The sequence below is a fragment of the Tupaia chinensis genome, unplaced genomic scaffold (assembly GCF_000334495.1).
Source record: "Tupaia chinensis unplaced genomic scaffold, TupChi_1.0 Scaffold000393_1, whole genome shotgun sequence".
NCBI lineage: Eukaryota > Metazoa > Chordata > Mammalia > Scandentia > Tupaiidae > Tupaia > Tupaia belangeri.
In genome coordinates this window covers 478083-486291 of record NW_006159895.1, presented here as the reverse complement: position 1 = coordinate 486291, position 8209 = coordinate 478083, and the positions used below count along the sequence as shown (strand labels likewise).

The following is an 8209-nucleotide window of genomic DNA, read 5'->3' as shown; positions in this document are numbered from 1 at the left end:
GTAGGGAAAAGCATTGCCTTTGGCTTCTGATCCACAGACCGAATCTCTCATTTGGAATGGATTACTCATTTTTAAGCTCTAGTTTTATCATATGAAAAGCTATACCTAGTACAAACCCAATAAGATAAATCTGATAACTTTTTTTGAGAAAATTTTGCTATAGGGTGTGTGCGCTCACCAAAGAGACAGAAAGAGAGAGACAGGAAGAGAGACTTACCCCTTTGGGGGGATGGCCATGCTGCAGTCCATTCTCTTACATTCTCCTCTCCGGATTTTGGACATGCATGCACATGCGCCTGGCATGAGTTTCAAGCCATCAGGTCTGGGGCTCGAACCACAGTTGGCCACATGGGCATCCAGCACCTTAACCACTACACCACCGGTTGGTCCCAATAAATCAATAAATGTCATTAAACAAGGGAATGCACATGACTGCCTTCAGGGTGGGGACACAATCTTCTTTTTTCCCTTTTGCTTCCTTTTTATTTCTGGAAGTATTTCATATGTAATATAGAAACTAGTGAGCATGGGAATCCAATTGACATAGTTATAATTCCTTTGATTAAAATGTGTTTGTGCAATTTGTTTAGCAACTATGAATAGCAATATGAAGTAGTTTGTGCTGTCTTCCTCAAATATTGTATAAACAAACTTTCTGCAAAGCATCACCATGTGTTAGAGAGGACCTGAGTCTGGAGGCAGCATACCTCACTCCTTCTGTGGGAGTACAGAGGGCAAATCCGAACACCTTACACAGGCCGTTTCCTCATGTATGGAAACACCTACACCACATGATGCAAGGGTAGTTCTGAGGATTAAGATGAAAGTTAAACTGTATGTTAACCTCAAAGCTAGAGCATAGATACAATATTTAAATAAAAACAAGATACTATCTCAGATTTCCTCTCTATAACCAGAAACCATGATAATTTACCGTTTTTTCTGAGTTTTTCTTCTAAAGTGTTATTCAATTGGTCTTTGGTAACAGAGAGTCTTCTATCAATTTTTTTTTTTAAGAGGTTTTTGCTATAGGGCACGTGCGCTCGCCAGACAGACAGAGAGAGATAGAGTGACAGAAAGTGAGAAATCACTCCCCAGGGGGGATGGCCACGCCGCAATCCCTTCTCCTCCTATCTCCTCTTGGGATCTCGGGCATGCATGCACACGTGCCCGGCGTGAGTTTCAAGTCACTGGGTCTGGGCGAACCGCAGTCGACTACATAGGAGTCCAGCGAAATAGCCATTATGCTAACTGCTGGTCCCTCTATCAATGTTTTTAAAGAATTATCTTTATTTAACTTTATTTATCTATTTATTTATTTGTTTCTTTTAATTTTATTGGAGAGGGACAGAGTGCGAGAGAGAGAGAGAGAGAGAGAGAGAGAGAAAGTGAGAAAGCAAGCTGCTAGGTCTGGGACTTGAACCATGGTCAGCCGTGTGGAAATCCAACACCCCTAGTCAACACACCACCTGTTGGCCCCTCTATCAATTAACAAATGTTTCTGCTAAGAAAAGAAATTAGAAAGCTGATTAAACAATGGAAATATAAAAATACTGATGATATCATTATTCAAATATGAAAACTATTAAAATATGCATATATGTGTAGTATTTATTTTTTCAGCAATGTATTATATTTAAATTTTCCCACTAAACCAGGAATTAAAAAACCTTTCCTTGTTTGATCTTCAGAAAAGTCATGATGCATTTTGCATCAAGCAGCTTACCTTGGAAAAAAATGATTAACCCGATTAAAAGATGGGAAAACGAGCTGAATAAACAACTCTTTAAGGAAGACATACAAACAGACAAAAAGTAAAAAAGTATATGAAAAAATGCTCAACATCCCTCATAGTAAGGGAGATGCAGATCAAAACTACAATGAGATACCACCTAACCCCAGTCAGACTGAGGAAGATTAAAAAAACAAATAATGATAAGTGCTGGAGGGGATATGGTGAAAGGGGAATACTCTGACACTGTTGGTGGGAATGTAAATTGTTCCAGTCACTGTGGAGAACAATATGGAGGTTCCTCAAAGACCTTCAAATAGAATTACCATATAATCCAGCAATTCCACTCCTGAGTATCTACCCAAAGGACAGGAGAGCACTCACTTGGAAAAGTGCTTGCACAACTATTTTCATTGCAGCATTATTCACAATTGCTAAGACTTGGAACCAACCCAAATGTCCACAAACTGATGAATGGATTGAAAAATTGTGGCACATATACTCCATGGAATATGGTTCAGCCGTAAAAAGCAGCTAGGCCCTGGAATTTGACATAAAGTAGATGAATATGGAAGGTATGTTGCTGAGTAAAGCAAGTCAGACTTGAGAAACATTGTTTGTCTCCACTGAACATATACCGACTGTCCACAATCTATGGTAGAGACTGAAGGACCGGAGAACATAAAAGTATTAAAAATTGTAATGGACACTAGAGACAAAGTGGAAAGAGAGTGTGGGAGGAGAAGAGTGTAGGAAAGGAAATTTTGAGGGGAAATGGAGAGGTAAAAAAAATTAAATAAATAATTTTTAAAAACACAATAAACTATTATAACTTTTTTGATGATCCAGTAGATCCTTCCATAGCCTCATTTAATAGTTGCATAGTATTTCACTGACCATAATTTCATGTTTGTTGGTCATTTTTTTTTTTTTTTTGGAGAGGTTTTTGCTATAGGGTGCGTGCGCTCGCCAGAAAGAGACAGAGAGACAGAAAGCGAGAAATCACCCCCCAGGGGGCATGGCCACACCGCAATCCCTTCTCCTCTGTTCTTCTCTCGTGATCTTGGGCATGCACGCACACACACCCAGCGTGAGTTTCAAGCCACTGGTCTGGGACGCAAACCGCGGTTGACTACGTGTGAGTCCAGCGACATAGCCATTACGCTAACTGCTGGTCCCATTTTTTTTTTTTTTTTTAAGAATTGTTTTGTAATATGGTGTGTGTACTCATTGGAGAGACAGACAGAAAGATAGAAAGCGAGAAATCGCCCCTTGTGGGGAGGCCACACTGCCTGCAATCCCTTCTCCTCCATTCTCCTCTCAGGATTTGAGGCATGCACGCACATGCTCTTGGCATGAGTTTCAAGCTGCCAGGAGGGCATTCAAATTACAGTCACCTGTGTAGGGATCCTGTACCTTAACCACTATGCCACCTACTGGTCCCTATTTGTATCGGTTTTTAGGAACTGTTTGCTGAGGTCATTTGCCCATTTTTAAATCAGTTTATTTGTTTTTGTACTGCTGAATTGTTTGAGTTCCTTGACTATTCTGGTCATTAATCCCTTGTCAGTTGTATAGTATGCAAATATTTCTTCCCATTCTGTGGATAGTTTCTTCACCCTGTAGATTGTTTCCTTGGCTGTGCACAAGTTTTTTAATTTCATATAATCTCATTAGTCTATTTTTGTTTTTGTTGCTTGTGCTATTGAAATTTTATTCATGAATTGTTTATCATGTACAAGGAAAACTTTTGGTGAATTAAGTAAAATTTCACTTTATAACAAATGTGTATGAGGTGAAATAATTTATATTAACTGAAGAGTTATATTAAATTTCGTTATATCTTTTGTCCTTTATTCTATTTTTCAATAGTACATGTTGCCTCAGGAAGAAAGTACTAAGAAGACAGAAAGACAATTTATCATGTCAGAACCAGGCAATATTAAAAGCCTAATCTCTGGTATATTTTTTTTAAAGTGGGAGAATGCATTACTTGTAAAGATTTCTACAATTCCTATGATGTTTATAGATTTTAGTCTGATGAGACAATTGGGAGAAAATCCAGTGGTAGATGTCTATGAGTGTCTCTGAGAGAAAATTCCCTTTCTTCTCCTTGCGTCCCTGCTGGATGAACCCTGGCTAGATGCAGGTACCAGATACTGGAGTACATGGGTGACAGAAATCTCGGGTAGACTGCGGGAGTCAGGTGGAAGGCTTGCGTGTCTCACTTCCCACACTGGAATCTGGTCATGGCTAATCCTCAGATTTCTTTGCAATGTGTCTCAGAAACAATAGACGAGAAATGGCTATAGGATATGTCTAAGAGAATGGGTCTGCGACAGGAGCTGAATTTTCTTTCTCCGTGAGTTATGCAAATAGATACAAGTTCCCCATGGGTCCAGTGGACTGCTGCTAGCTGAGTCAGACTCAGAGAGTACTTGACTTGAAGAATAAATAAAAACATTTGTGGATTAATAATAGAGGATAAGAGACCCAATATTGGTGCATCGGGAAAATGCAAGCAATGGTTTGTCAAACTAACTCACGTGGGAAGGTTACCAATTTACCTCAGGAGAACTGTGTGAGTACCTGGGTTTCTATGTGCCCATGATCTGAGCTGGCTGAAGCTGGGGTGGCATTAGAACTCTGTCAGGAGTTCTTTATCTGTGTTTCTGTCTCCTGTTTATATCACACGTAGAAAATAGATAAACTGAAAAATATTATATAAGATCAAAAGGATGGCACCTGTTTCACAAATAGGCATGGATAACTGTACTCTTCCCCACAAGATCTGGTTTATATATGTCTAATATGCACACACACACACATGCACTATATATATATATATATATATAGTGCACACACGAGTGGTCCCACGAGTGGTCCTGGTACTAGCTATTTTGATAAAACTCCTAGAAAGGAAGCAGTAGAGTGTCTTGGAAAGTCTCGTACTGAATTGTTAGCATCTCTTCTCAACTCCTTGTTAAGTGAATTGTGGGTTAGTAGCCTGCAGTTGGCCAGGGTGGGAGTTTTTATACCATGGAAATTGGTGAACACTACAAATCAGAGTTTCTCCAAGAGACATGGTTGTTAAACATTTAATCAGCTCCCTGCTGAAAGGAGGAAGAGTCATGTGTTAACTGACTTAAAGTTTATGATATTTAGTGGAATTTAAGTTTAAAAGATAAAAATCAAAGTGTGTTACATTTCTCACACACTTGAATTTTTTTTGGCTTGAATTTATATCTGCTACATTTATTTGTATTCCTAATTGCTTTCTGGATGACAGTCATAAATCAAGAATATATAAGTCATATCCTTTTGATTATATGGAGAATGTTACAAATAAAAAGCTTTTTCTGAGAACTCATTATTTAACATAAGAGTTTCAAAAATAAGAAGAGGGAGCACATACATTTATGTACAATTCTTGAACACATAGAACCAACTATTATTTTAAAAAAATTATCACACACACACACACACACACACACACACACACACACATATATATATCTTTTTTTAAAAAAATTATTTGCCAAAGGGTGTATGGCCTCACTAGAGAGAGGGGAATAGAGAAAGCACTCCCAGTGGGACATAGTCACCCTATTATTCCTTCTCTTCCATTTCTTCTACCTGTTCGGATTTGGGGCATGCCTAGCATGTTTTATAAGCCACTAGGGCCAAGATTCAAAATGCAGTTGGCCATGTGGGATCTCCTCTCTTAACCACTCAGCCATGGCTTTTGCCTTATATGTAATTATTTTGAAAAGAGACAGTATATTTCTGAAATTATTTCCTGGTTCAAAAATGGATTTGCTGCATATTATCATTCATTCATGCAATAGAATAATTTTATGATTATGAGTCAATTTATCATACTTCCTGTTTAAAAATGTATTTTGTTCTAACTTTAATTTAGCACAAAACTTTCATGTATAGTACAAAGAACTCCTAGATGACCTTTGCTCAGTTTCCCTACTCAAGGGCGTTATAGGAACAATGTAGAGCCAATATCTCCAGGTTATTTTTCTTGGTTGAGTGAAACTTGATGCGCTTGATTAGTAACTTCTCATTTGTCACTTTGCCTTGTCCTAATAACAACTGTTCCAATTTTTGATTTTATCAATTTGATTATTCTAGATATAAATTAAAAATCATACAGTATTTGTTCTTTAGTGAATGCTACCATGGTGTACTTAAGACTTATCCACATCATCAACTATTGCAGAATTTTCTTCCTTTTTAAGGCTGAATAACATTCCAAAGTATATTGGGCTGTCAGAAAAGTCATGATGTATTTTTTCTATGCAAAAATGCATAATGACTTTGCTAACAACCCAATATATACATTTTCTTTATTCATTTGTTGATGGGCCTTGAGATTGTTTCCCCATTTTGTCTATTATGAATAGTGCTGCAGTGAGTGCTGTAGGAGTGTTAATATCTCTTTGAGATTCTGATTTCAATTCTTTTGGATAAATATCCAGAAAGGGTTCTTGGATTACATTGTAGTTCTGTTGAAGAACCTCCATATTGCTTTTCATAGTGGCCAAATCATTGTACATTCCCATTACTGGTATGCAACTGTTCCAACTGTACATCCTTGACAACACTTATTATCTTTCTCTTTTTTGTCAATAGCCAACTTGAGAAGTGTGAAGTGATATCTTATTTGATTTTCATTCCTCTGATAATTACTGATGTTGAAAATTCTTAAATATAGTTTTTGGACACTTGTGTGTATTCTTTAGAAAAATATTTATACTATTTATTCAAGGGTTTTGCCACTTGTAAGTGGATTATTAGTTTTTTATCATTTATTTATTTATTTTTATATTTGCCCACAAACATTTACTTTACATATCAAAAATTTTTGTTCATAGTTTTTGATGGTTAATATACAACTTCAAAAATTTAAAAAACTGAATTTTAAAGATAATATTTGAAATATTTGTTATAATTTTGTTTGTGATCCCATAACAACAGAGACAGTATGGTTTTAAATATTTTTGAGAAAATATTTACATGTCAACTACTCAAACTGTTGAAAAGCAAATCCCAGCACAGTAGTCACACATAAACCTTCTCAATTCCACCTGCCTACCTAATATTCTGTGATACACCATCTGCTGGCAAAGATAAGTCACTATTTTTTCCTTCAAAGTCTTCCTCAAGGTAATCCTCTAGTTGTGGCTGCTCTTTTGCAGTCTCTACTGATTACAATGCTGGGCTGGAAAAATCCAGGTTATTTTATAGTATGAATTCTTTCATATAGTTTCCGTAATCCTCTATGCCAGGCAGAATTGCTTCTGGTGCCAAGAAATATTTCTAAGGGCTTCTGTTGTCTCACTTGAGATCTACTTTAGTTCCATAGTTTTCTGGTTTAATCTTCAGATATGACATTCTAGTCAAAGCCCTGTCCAATAACGAGTGTTTCCAATTTCTAGTTGAAGGCATTAGGTATTATTAAACTTATAAAAATATTCATTCTACCACAATAAAAGAAAACTCCCAAATATTTTCCAATTCCAGAGGGGTTGGGAAGAAAGAAAACTTTATGTTTTCACTTAAATAAACAAACAAAAAGAAAAAAACCATTTTAACAAATTGCTGTACCTTTTTTTTTTGTAATTAGTAAATTTTATTTCTATGATCAACTTAAAAATTCCTTTATCTTGCTTGATTTTCTTTTTTTTTTTTTTGGCTAAACTAGAAATTTATATTCTCCCCAAGAATTGTGGGTGATTCTTCCTAGCTGCATTACCCGTTGTAATCTGGTCCTTGGACTGCAGGAGCACTTTCCCTGGACTATCTAACAGTTCATAGACTTCTTTCGTTTCTCCCTCATAGAGCTTTTTGCCAATGTTTAGTACCTCAGCCGTCGCCATCATCTGGAATGGGCCAGGGGTCACCACCGCGCTGGGAAGAGAAGCCGAGATCTGGAAAAGAGTGGTTAGGGAGAATCATTGGGCGAGGAAGGTTGGCCCGGCCCAGCAAATTGCTGTACCTTTGTTGCTCAAAAGAAACCAAGATCCTTAAATTAGGAAAACAAAGTACAGTAACAAAAATCAGTAATGTTTTACGCAAGAGTCATAAAATTCTATTTCACCAGTTCAGTCTTATGTAATCAATCTCTCTTCTGTTGAATTTGCATGTTACTATGGTCCGTTCTTTCCATTTAAATCCTGGAAGTTAACATTCAATGTTATTATTAATATTTCTTGTCCCTAGCAATAATTTTTAGTTGGCTGTAGTCCTAGTCTCACTTTATATATTTTTGTTGCCTGTACTTTTAGTGTCATGTCCATGAAGTCATATGATGTGACTGATGTCATGAGTTTTATTTATATTTTCTTCTAGGAGTTTTATAGTCTTAGGTCTTCTATGAAAGTGTTTAACCCATTTTGAGTTGATTTTGCATATGGGGAAGGTTAAGGATTTGCTCTTATTCTTTTGCATGTGGAAAGCCGGTTT

General features: G+C 36.8%; 1 pseudogene; it reads right to left on the bottom strand.

Moving 5' to 3' along the window:
* LOC102483674 (LON peptidase N-terminal domain and RING finger protein 3-like) overlaps positions 1 to 8209 on the bottom strand; it is a 45974-nt pseudogene that overhangs the window by 8785 nt on the left and 28980 nt on the right.